The following is an 8,688-nucleotide window of genomic DNA, read 5'->3' as shown; positions in this document are numbered from 1 at the left end:
GAGTGGAGAACCTGTGGTCTAGTTTTAGTCTCTCATTTGACATATAAGAAGACTGAGCTCTGGGGAGTTCCCATCGTGGCGCAGTGGTTAACGAATCCGACTAGGAACCATGAGGTTGCAGGTTCCATCCCCGGCCTTGCCCAGTGGGTTGGGGATCTGGCATTGCTGTGAGCTGTGGTGTGAGTCACAGACGCGGCTTGAATCTGGCGTTGCTGTGACTCTGGCGTGGGCCAGTGTCTACAGCTCCAATTAGACCCCTAGCCTGGGAATCTCCATATGCCACAGGAGTGGCTCAAGAAAAGGCAAAAAAAAAAAAAAAAGAAGACTGAGCTCCAGAGAGGTTAAGTAATTTACACAAAATCATAGTGATAACAGAGCTTGTTAGCCGACCCAGGTCTATGTATTGCTTTTCCAGAACATCACATAGGTGGAGTTTTGTGCTTTTTTTTGTTGATTTCTTATACAGTGTGAGGTAAGTTTCTTTCAACTTTTAGTCCACAAGGTATAACTCAATCTTTTTTCTTTTAATTATTATCCACTGCTGGTGAGAAGGCAGTTAAATTGGGATATTCTGTATTTCTGGTGGTGGTATAAATTGGTATAAGATTTTGGAAAATGAGATAAAGTGCCAATAAAACATTTACAGCCTTTTGGCTCAATCATTTTTATATTGACTGAGAGTTCCCTGGTGGCTCAGCGGGTTAAGCAGGCTAAGGCTGTAACTGCTGTGGCTCTGATCACTGCTGTAGTGTGGATTCGATCCCTGGGTCAGGAACTTCGCCTGCCATGGGCACAACCAAAAAAAATCATTTTTATATACAGAAAAAACTCATAAAATTAGACAAAGCCACAACACAAAATGTACATCAGCACAGTATTATTTGTAATTGTGGAAAATACCCACATATAGGATAATGGATAAATCACAGTATGTCTGCTCCATTGAATATTATGTATGCAATGAAAATCAAAGTTTTATGAAATGTTAAGTAATCAGGATGAAATGCTTACAACATAATATTAAGTGAAAAAAGGATACAAAATTGGCTTACATTATGATTACAACTTTGTAAAAAGTCTGCACAGGAGAAAAAACTAAGATTTAATTTTTCTTTTCTTGATACAAAATCTTAAGTAATGTAGTTAAGGTCGTATTTTTTAAAAGTAAAGAAAAACAATACTACCACTGGATCCAAATGCAATGAATTTTAATAAGTATTTTCCCCCAGATTCATCATCTTAAAAACTTTCAGAGATGCTTTCTTTTTGTAGTACCATTTCATAAGCATTGGAATGCTGTCTTCAGAATTATGTGTAAGATTACAAATTACAAGTTGGGTGGTTGCTGACCAAAGAGTGACTTAATGACTCAACTTCATAAATTTCTGAATTGTTGTCCTTAAGTGAATAAAATAGGCTTCTGCAGTTACCTGAAAAAAAAAAAACACTTTTTAATCATGTTATGCATAAAATTAGGGGAATATTATTCTGAAAGCACAGTTTTTTTTAATGTTTTTATGTTTAAATTTATTATTTCAGTTTTAACATATTCTCGATGTAGGGTCTGCCTTAGGATTTTGTCATATGTTCTTATTCTGATATGTCTGTTTAGTAGAGCTATCAAATTAGGACAAGCATGTGTTCCTCTAAAATCAATTTACTTCCAGTGTACACACACACACACACACACACACACACACTTTTGTTTCTTTCCTTCCTGGTCAAAATAAACATTTATAGCGATATATTTATAAGCTTATATTTATAAATACAATATTTAAGGTTTATATTTTTAAGCTTGCAATGAGCCAAGCCAGCAGGGGGCGAAATACAATAAGAATAAATTTGACAAGCCATATAGATATTTTTCTTGCTTTAGTGACTGAGCAATAACAAAAAATCCAGCACCGCCACAAAGCAATTGGTATTCTAATTTTAAGTGCTGCAGTCTGCGTATATCTTACAGCGATTGAGTTGTATAGAGACAAAAGCAGGTCTATTTCAGTGCTCCAAGTTAATTTGTCTAGAACATTGCAGAGGCGGGATAAACTGTGATGAACTGCTTTTGTCCCTATCTTCCCCTGATTTGTATAATTCCTCCACTCAAAGAAGGTGGACGCTTCTCTGTGGCTGAGAGGGTGTTTTCTATCCTTGTTTTCTTTGCGTAACTGCTGAGCTTTGCTGTATTGGAATTGTTTTAAATTATTCAAATTGCTGGTGTAGGTTTGGCAAAAGTGAGCAGAATAAGCACTTCGGAAGGGCTCATGATTGCGGGATAGGACCTCGGCCTCATCATTCCCGATGGTAACAATAATCTGTGCAGCCTTGCAGTCTTGTTTTTACAGTGGCCGGAATTCTAACAGAAATTCGTTATAGATGAAAGGGAAAGGTTATAAAAAATGCAAATGATCAAGACTGATGATGGAAAAATGTTACGACCTCTGTTAAAGAAATGCGGGAGTTGATTGATTTCTTTATAGTTTCATCGAATAGTCTCTCGCAGCATCTATGAAAAACGACCACCGTCTCTATCCGTTAGCAAAATCCTCCAATTTTATTTGTTTTTGTTGGTCTCAAAGACGATTTGTCAGTTCGGCGGCTGCTTTTCCTCTTGCTTCTCATTTTGATTTACCTCTTCTTTGTTATACATCAGCTTCCTTTTCTGTCAGCTTAAATTAAAAAGAGGAAGGAACTCTGAACGAAAAAGTCGTTTTTCGGGGCGAAAAGGGCAAGCTGATAAGTGCTCTCCAGCAGATTTTGGTGAAGAAAATAAAGTTCCGTATTTTAAAACCCTCGCAATTTTCCTTGCAGAGCAAGAGACTTAACTCGGTCCTGAGCTGAACGTTGACTTTTAGCCGGCTAAGGAGCACCTGTCCCTCGCCGGGAGCGCAGCCTTAGGAGCGGCGGAGTGCAGGAGGGCGTCTTTCCCCCCACCCACCTCGATGACTCACAAGGAAGTCAAGGAAAAGGGCAGCTTGCCCGCACCCAAAATGGCGGCCGGCGCTCTGCTCGACGGCGCCTGCGCAGGGGTAAGCGTTCTGTGACACTGATTCCCCCCAAGTGTTCTCCCCCCAACCCCCCAGTACCCACCAGCGCCCGGCCCCGACCTAGCCACCTGCGCCCGGAAGTGACGTGTCGGCGGCAGCGGTTCCCCCGCTGCATGATGGGAGAGTGTGTGGAGTGGGCGGGGGGTCTCCGCGGAGGAGGAGGTGGAGGCGGCGGCGGCGGCGGAAGAGGGCGGAGGGTAATGGGATGGGGGTCTCGCGGCAGCGCTGAAACTCCGGGTGGGCGTCCATGGCGCTGCTTCGATGACAGGGCTGTGAGCAGCCTGCCTTCCGCTTTCACCAGCTCCGCGTCGGAATAGCCGGTCCTTCCCCGGGGAGCTAGTTCCTCCCCGGGCCCCTGAGCCATGCCCATCGCAGCCGCCCCGGACGAGCCAGGTAAGCGCCACCGCTCCGCTCCCCCATCGCGCGGGGGAAAGAGGATGGGGAAGCCGGCCCAGCCCGCCGGCTGGACCCTCGCCCGGCCCGGGGGCACCTGCCTGTCGCGGAGCCGGGGGCTGCGGGGACGGTGCCGGCTCTGCGGGCCTGCGGGCTCCGGGCTCGGGCTCTGTCCTTTTCCGCGGCGGGTGCGGGGACGCCGGCGGCGGCGCGGAAGCGCACGGCCCCCTTCTCGCCATCCCGGGCATCGGCCAGGAAAGTGAGAGCCCTTCCCACGTCCCCGGCTGCCGGCGGCTCGCCCTGCCCCTCCACTTCCACCTGCCCTGAGCTCTGCGCCGGCCGCTCCCTCCCGGGAGCTTGTGGAGAAGTTTGGGGCTTTGCTCCGGCTTCCTCCTTCTCCCTCCCCCTCCCTCGTGACAGGTGTAAACACTGCCTGCTTCGCCCAGGCCTGAGGCCGGCCGCGATCAGAGTCTGCTGCTTCGCAGGGTCTCTAAAGCAAGCGGCTTTCGAATCCTCCAACAGGCAGAGGAGACGGCACCCAAACTCATGCATCCCATCCTGAGAGGACCTTTTCTGTTCCTTTCTTGCACTCTTCAAGAAATCGTCTGCGTCCCCTCCCCAGACTGCGTTGGAAAAGTTGGACCATTTTTTTTTTAAGTGCCTAGTTAGGCAGGTGCTACGTCTTGTTTGGACAGGGAACAGAGTATAGGGTGAAGAGTGGTGGGATCCTTTCATCATTAGGAAAGTACTGAGAATGACTAGGTTTTTCTCTTGTTGGTTAATGCGAGTTACAGCTTGGTTTCCTACTGAATACTTCTATTGGGGCCGAAGGAAGGACTAACCCATACGTGGAAACGTTTTACTGGGGGCGGGCGGGTTGGGGGGGCAGATGAAACAAAAGCAGCGGTTCTGTCTCGGAGTTCTCACTTTAGGAGAAGAAAAGTAAAACTTTACTTTTGAACTTAATCTTCCTTTTCACCAGCTACATTTTTCGTTTTTTGGTAGAATAGGAAAAGGAGACAGTTTCATCCTTGATGTTACATTTAATTGCTGCTTAAGCTTACATTTAGCTGGTTAACCTTTTAGGCATAGATATATGGTGAATTCTAAGGGAAACAACTGTTTCAACGCTATCGTGTTGGTATGATCTATAGTTTATATTTTATATGCTTTGTCAATTTAAATGTTGGCTTTTGTAGTAGTCATTTTTAAGTCTTTGCAGAAGAACATGTGTTTAAACAAAATATCTTCTAAATTTTGTTCATGAAGGTATTTGACATGGATTAAAAAATAGACCCTGTGTAAAAATTTAACCCAGTAAATAGCACCTTTTAAATGGTCATTGGGTCGAATTCCTCTTTATGTATCATTAGCTATATTAATTGATCTTCAAAGCGTAGATGCTTTTTATAGCTATCTATAAAATGCAAAGATAAATCTTTAAAAAGCTCTTGAAAGAAATTCATTAAAATTCACTTTATATGTAGAACTTTTAAGTTTTGATGTTTTCTGATCTTTGACCTAGAGACTGTTATAAAAATAACCCTATAATCAAAACAAAGAAAATCTGTCCACAATTGCATTGATGAATTTTGCAGAAATCAGTTGTCTATGAAAATCTTATAATCTAGGTGAATCCTATCTTATGGCATCATTTTAAATTTTAATTTTTTTCTACTTACAATTAAAAACTGGTTCAGAAAAATAGTGAAATTCTTCAAATAATGTTTGATTTTGTGTGAAATCTAACGTGCCTCCTTTAACAGTCTAAGAAGTCTTTGAATAGCATCACATTGAGAGATTATCCCTTCTTTCCCAAGCCTATACTCAAAAACTCATAAAAGGAGGACATTATTCAGGTATTTTTAAACACTCATACATTATTTAAATCAAATGTTTATATTTTAATTTAACGTAACCTACAATTTGTTAATCGAAAAGTATCTTTTTCTCTCTATGCTTAACACTTTCAGTTCCTCTTTAAGTAGGCTTGTGGACCTTTCCAGTCTGAAATTCATAAATATTTCTAGTTTTTACACAACTTTGAAAAGATCTGGTGTTATATGAATTATATATGCAAATCATTTTGGTAATTAATCTTAATATATATATACTTACATATGCATATACAGAATTACAGATTCCTTTGCAACTTTGTATGGTAATTACTAACATTGATATATACACTACTTCCTGTGAGCAAGATTCTTTTCTAAGTAATTTATATGCAATATATTAACTCATTTAATCTTTATATCAACCCTGTAAGGAGGTGGTATTGTCCCCATTTTTGAAAAAGGAAACTGAGGCACAGAGATGTTTGCCTGAGATCAAACTGCTGGTGACAGAGTCAGGATTAATAGGGTTTTTTTTTTTTATCATATTTATATACTTTTTATGTAGTTTTTAAAACATGCTAGACTGTACAGTATATTTTGTGGGACTCATGTAATATGTATCAAAAGTATGAAAACATGCATTGGAATGATAAACTCCAAATAAGAGTAAAAATTACCTCTGGAGAATTGGAGAGGGATAAGGGATCTAGGAAGAGCCCATAGTTTTTCACCTGCAACTTTACTGTCCTTAAAATAAATCTTAAGCAGATTTGGTAAAAGGTTAAGATTTAATACAGTCAGGTGGTGTGTACTTGATCACTCATTATGTATATTTTTTCTAAACTTTTGCTGTATGCTTGAAATCACAATAAAAAATTCAGGTTTTTCCTCTAAGAACAAAGTATCACTCTGTCCTTCAACAGTGTGTATTTTAAAAGAGGGCAGGAAGGAGTTATTGTTATTTTGTGTTGATTTCCTTTAAAAATACAAAGAGCTTCTGATTTGAAAATACTTGAATGAAGAACTGCTGCCCTCCCAGGGTTCCTCTGCAGTAACTTCCCTTGCTTGGGTTCTCCTCTGATTGCTGCCAACCATCTCAGTAGCCGGGTATCCCACTCCTAGTTTCTATTTCTGGCTTTAGCCTAGGGTAGGGCTCTAAGTCTGGATTAGACCTATTCCCTGAGAAAGGGAAAAGATCAGAAACTATCTGTGGGGAGAAAACAGGTAAGTAAGGAGTTGGGAAAAGTGAAAAAAAGAGGAAAAATAGGAGATTTAAGGCTCCATCCTATCATTCTTCGGTTACCATCACCCCAGTTCCAGATAACTTAGTAAACCTTGCAGAGATAAATTGCTAATAAATTAAAAAGTTAGCTGTATCTCAAAGCTTAATGTACAAGCACTATTTTGGTGAGTAATTCCCAGAGGAAAATTAAGTAGTTAATTAGAATAAATTCACTACATGTTCTATTTATGTAAATATTTGCAATATGCCATGAGCCATTTCAACTAAATATAACATCATGGTATGCTTTTCATTCATATAGCAAGTACCTATTGAGTGCTCACTATATGTCAGGCCCTGTTCTAGTTGCTGGGGACACTGAAATGAACAAATTTTTTTTTTTTTTTTTTTTTTTTTTTGTCTTTTTGCTATTTCTTTGGGCGGCTCCCTCAGCGTATGGAGGTTCCCAGACTAGGGGTCGAATCGGAGCTGTAGCCACTGGCCTACACCAGAGCCACAGCAACGCGGTGTCCGAGCCGTGTCTGCAACCTACACCACAGCTCACAGCAACGCCAGATCCTTAACCCACTGAGCAAGGGCAGGGACCGAACCCGCAACCTCATGGTTCCTAGTTAGGTTTGTTAACCACTGCGCCACGACGGGAACTCTGAAATGAACAAATTTTTAAAAAATATAGCGCTCATAAAGCTTGAGTTTTTTGGCATTTGTTTATTGTGTGTGTACATGCATGTTTGTGTTTGGGAATCAGAGGGTTAGAGACGGAGAGGGCACTGTTATAAGGCATCATAGCAATTCTGATGATTTGGCTTTTTACTGTGTGAGATGGGAAACTATTGTAGGGTTTTTGAGTAGAGATTTGACTTGATCTATCTTTTAAAAGGATCTCTCTGGCTGCTGTACAAATAATAGACTATAAGAGTACAAAAGTGGAAGCAGGAAGACTTTATTAGGAGTCGGTGACAGTGATACAGCCAAATGATCATCTTGTGATGGACACAAATGTCAAGTCTGTAGGTAGTGTACCTGAAACTAACATAATATCGTATGTCAACTTTATTTCATAATACTGCAAAAATTGAAAATAAACATGATAGTAGTGGCTTGACTAGTGGTGTCGAGAAGTGGTAGAACACTTCCTTGAATTGGAACCTCTCTCTGATAATTTCTGCATTGCTGAACTCAGAAAACTTAGAGGTACATACTCTCTTCTGAAAAGTCCAGGCCCTCACAGCCTACTTTCCCAGCATACTACCTACTCCCTTCATGTATCCTACATTCTAGCCTAACTCCATAATGTGACTTCCTGCTCTTTGACAGTTGCAGCTTGCTTTATCTTTAGTGCCTGCCATTTCCTCTGTCAGTTAAAAGTCCTTCCCATTTCACATTCTCTTTCATGAGGTTTTTTTCTCATTTTCACTGCTCTTTCCAATCAAATGAGGTCTTTTTCTTAGAATCCTTGTAACCACATTTTACTTCATTTGATGTTTATATTCTGCCTTGCATTAATTGCTTTTACTGTTTTCTTATATTGTTCCTCCTAATTAATTATGTTTCTTTAAGGTTGTGACTCCATTTACTCAGTTCTACCCCTTATAGAATCTAGTAGTATTATTGTATGTAGTAGATGCTCAGTACAGTGTATATATAATTTTAAAAAATAATCTTTTTTGGAGTTCCTGTTGTGGCTCAGCAGCTTAAGAACCTAACATAGTGTCCATGAGGATTCGAGTTTGATACCAGACCTCCCACAGTGGGTTAAGGATCCAGCATCACAAGCTGCAGCATAGGTTGCAGTTGCAGCTCAGATCCTGAGTTGCTGTGGCTGTGGCATAAGCCAGCAGTTGCGGCTCTGACTTGGACCCCTAACCCGGGAACTTCCATATGCCTCAGGTACAGCCTCAAAAAAAAAAAAGAAAAGAAAAGAAAAAAGAAATCTTTTATTATAGAAGCATACAGAAGCATCATAGAAAACAGGCAAGAAAAAAAAAAAATTCCATTACCCAGAAAGTCCACTGTTAACAATTTAATGCACATCTTTCCACTCTTTTTTTTTTTTTTTTTGTCTTTTTAGGGCCACACCCGAGGCATATGGAGGTTCCCAGGCTAGGGGTCCAATTGGAGCTATAGCCACCGGCCTACACCACAGCTACAGCAACACAGGATCAGA

At 41.0% G+C, this 8,688-nt stretch overlaps 1 protein-coding gene across 5 annotated transcripts in view; it reads left to right on the top strand.

The window, feature by feature from the left end:
* AFTPH (aftiphilin) overlaps positions 2,134-8,688 on the top strand; it is a 70,983-nt gene continuing 64,428 nt past the window's right edge. For 2 of the 5 annotated variants that reach the window (XR_302431.3, XM_003481201.4), the window contains exon 1: positions 3,162-3,440. The gene's annotated coding sequence lies outside the window, so the exon portion shown is untranslated. The other 3 variants (XM_021087452.1, XM_003481200.4, XM_021087453.1) reach the window with 3 other exon arrangements.

Source organism: Sus scrofa, chromosome 3 (assembly GCF_000003025.6).
Source record: "Sus scrofa isolate TJ Tabasco breed Duroc chromosome 3, Sscrofa11.1, whole genome shotgun sequence".
NCBI classification, from domain to species: Eukaryota; Metazoa; Chordata; class Mammalia; order Artiodactyla; family Suidae; genus Sus; species Sus scrofa.
The sequence above is the reverse complement of the archived record's forward strand: the minus strand, read 5'-3'. Positions and strand labels throughout refer to the sequence as shown.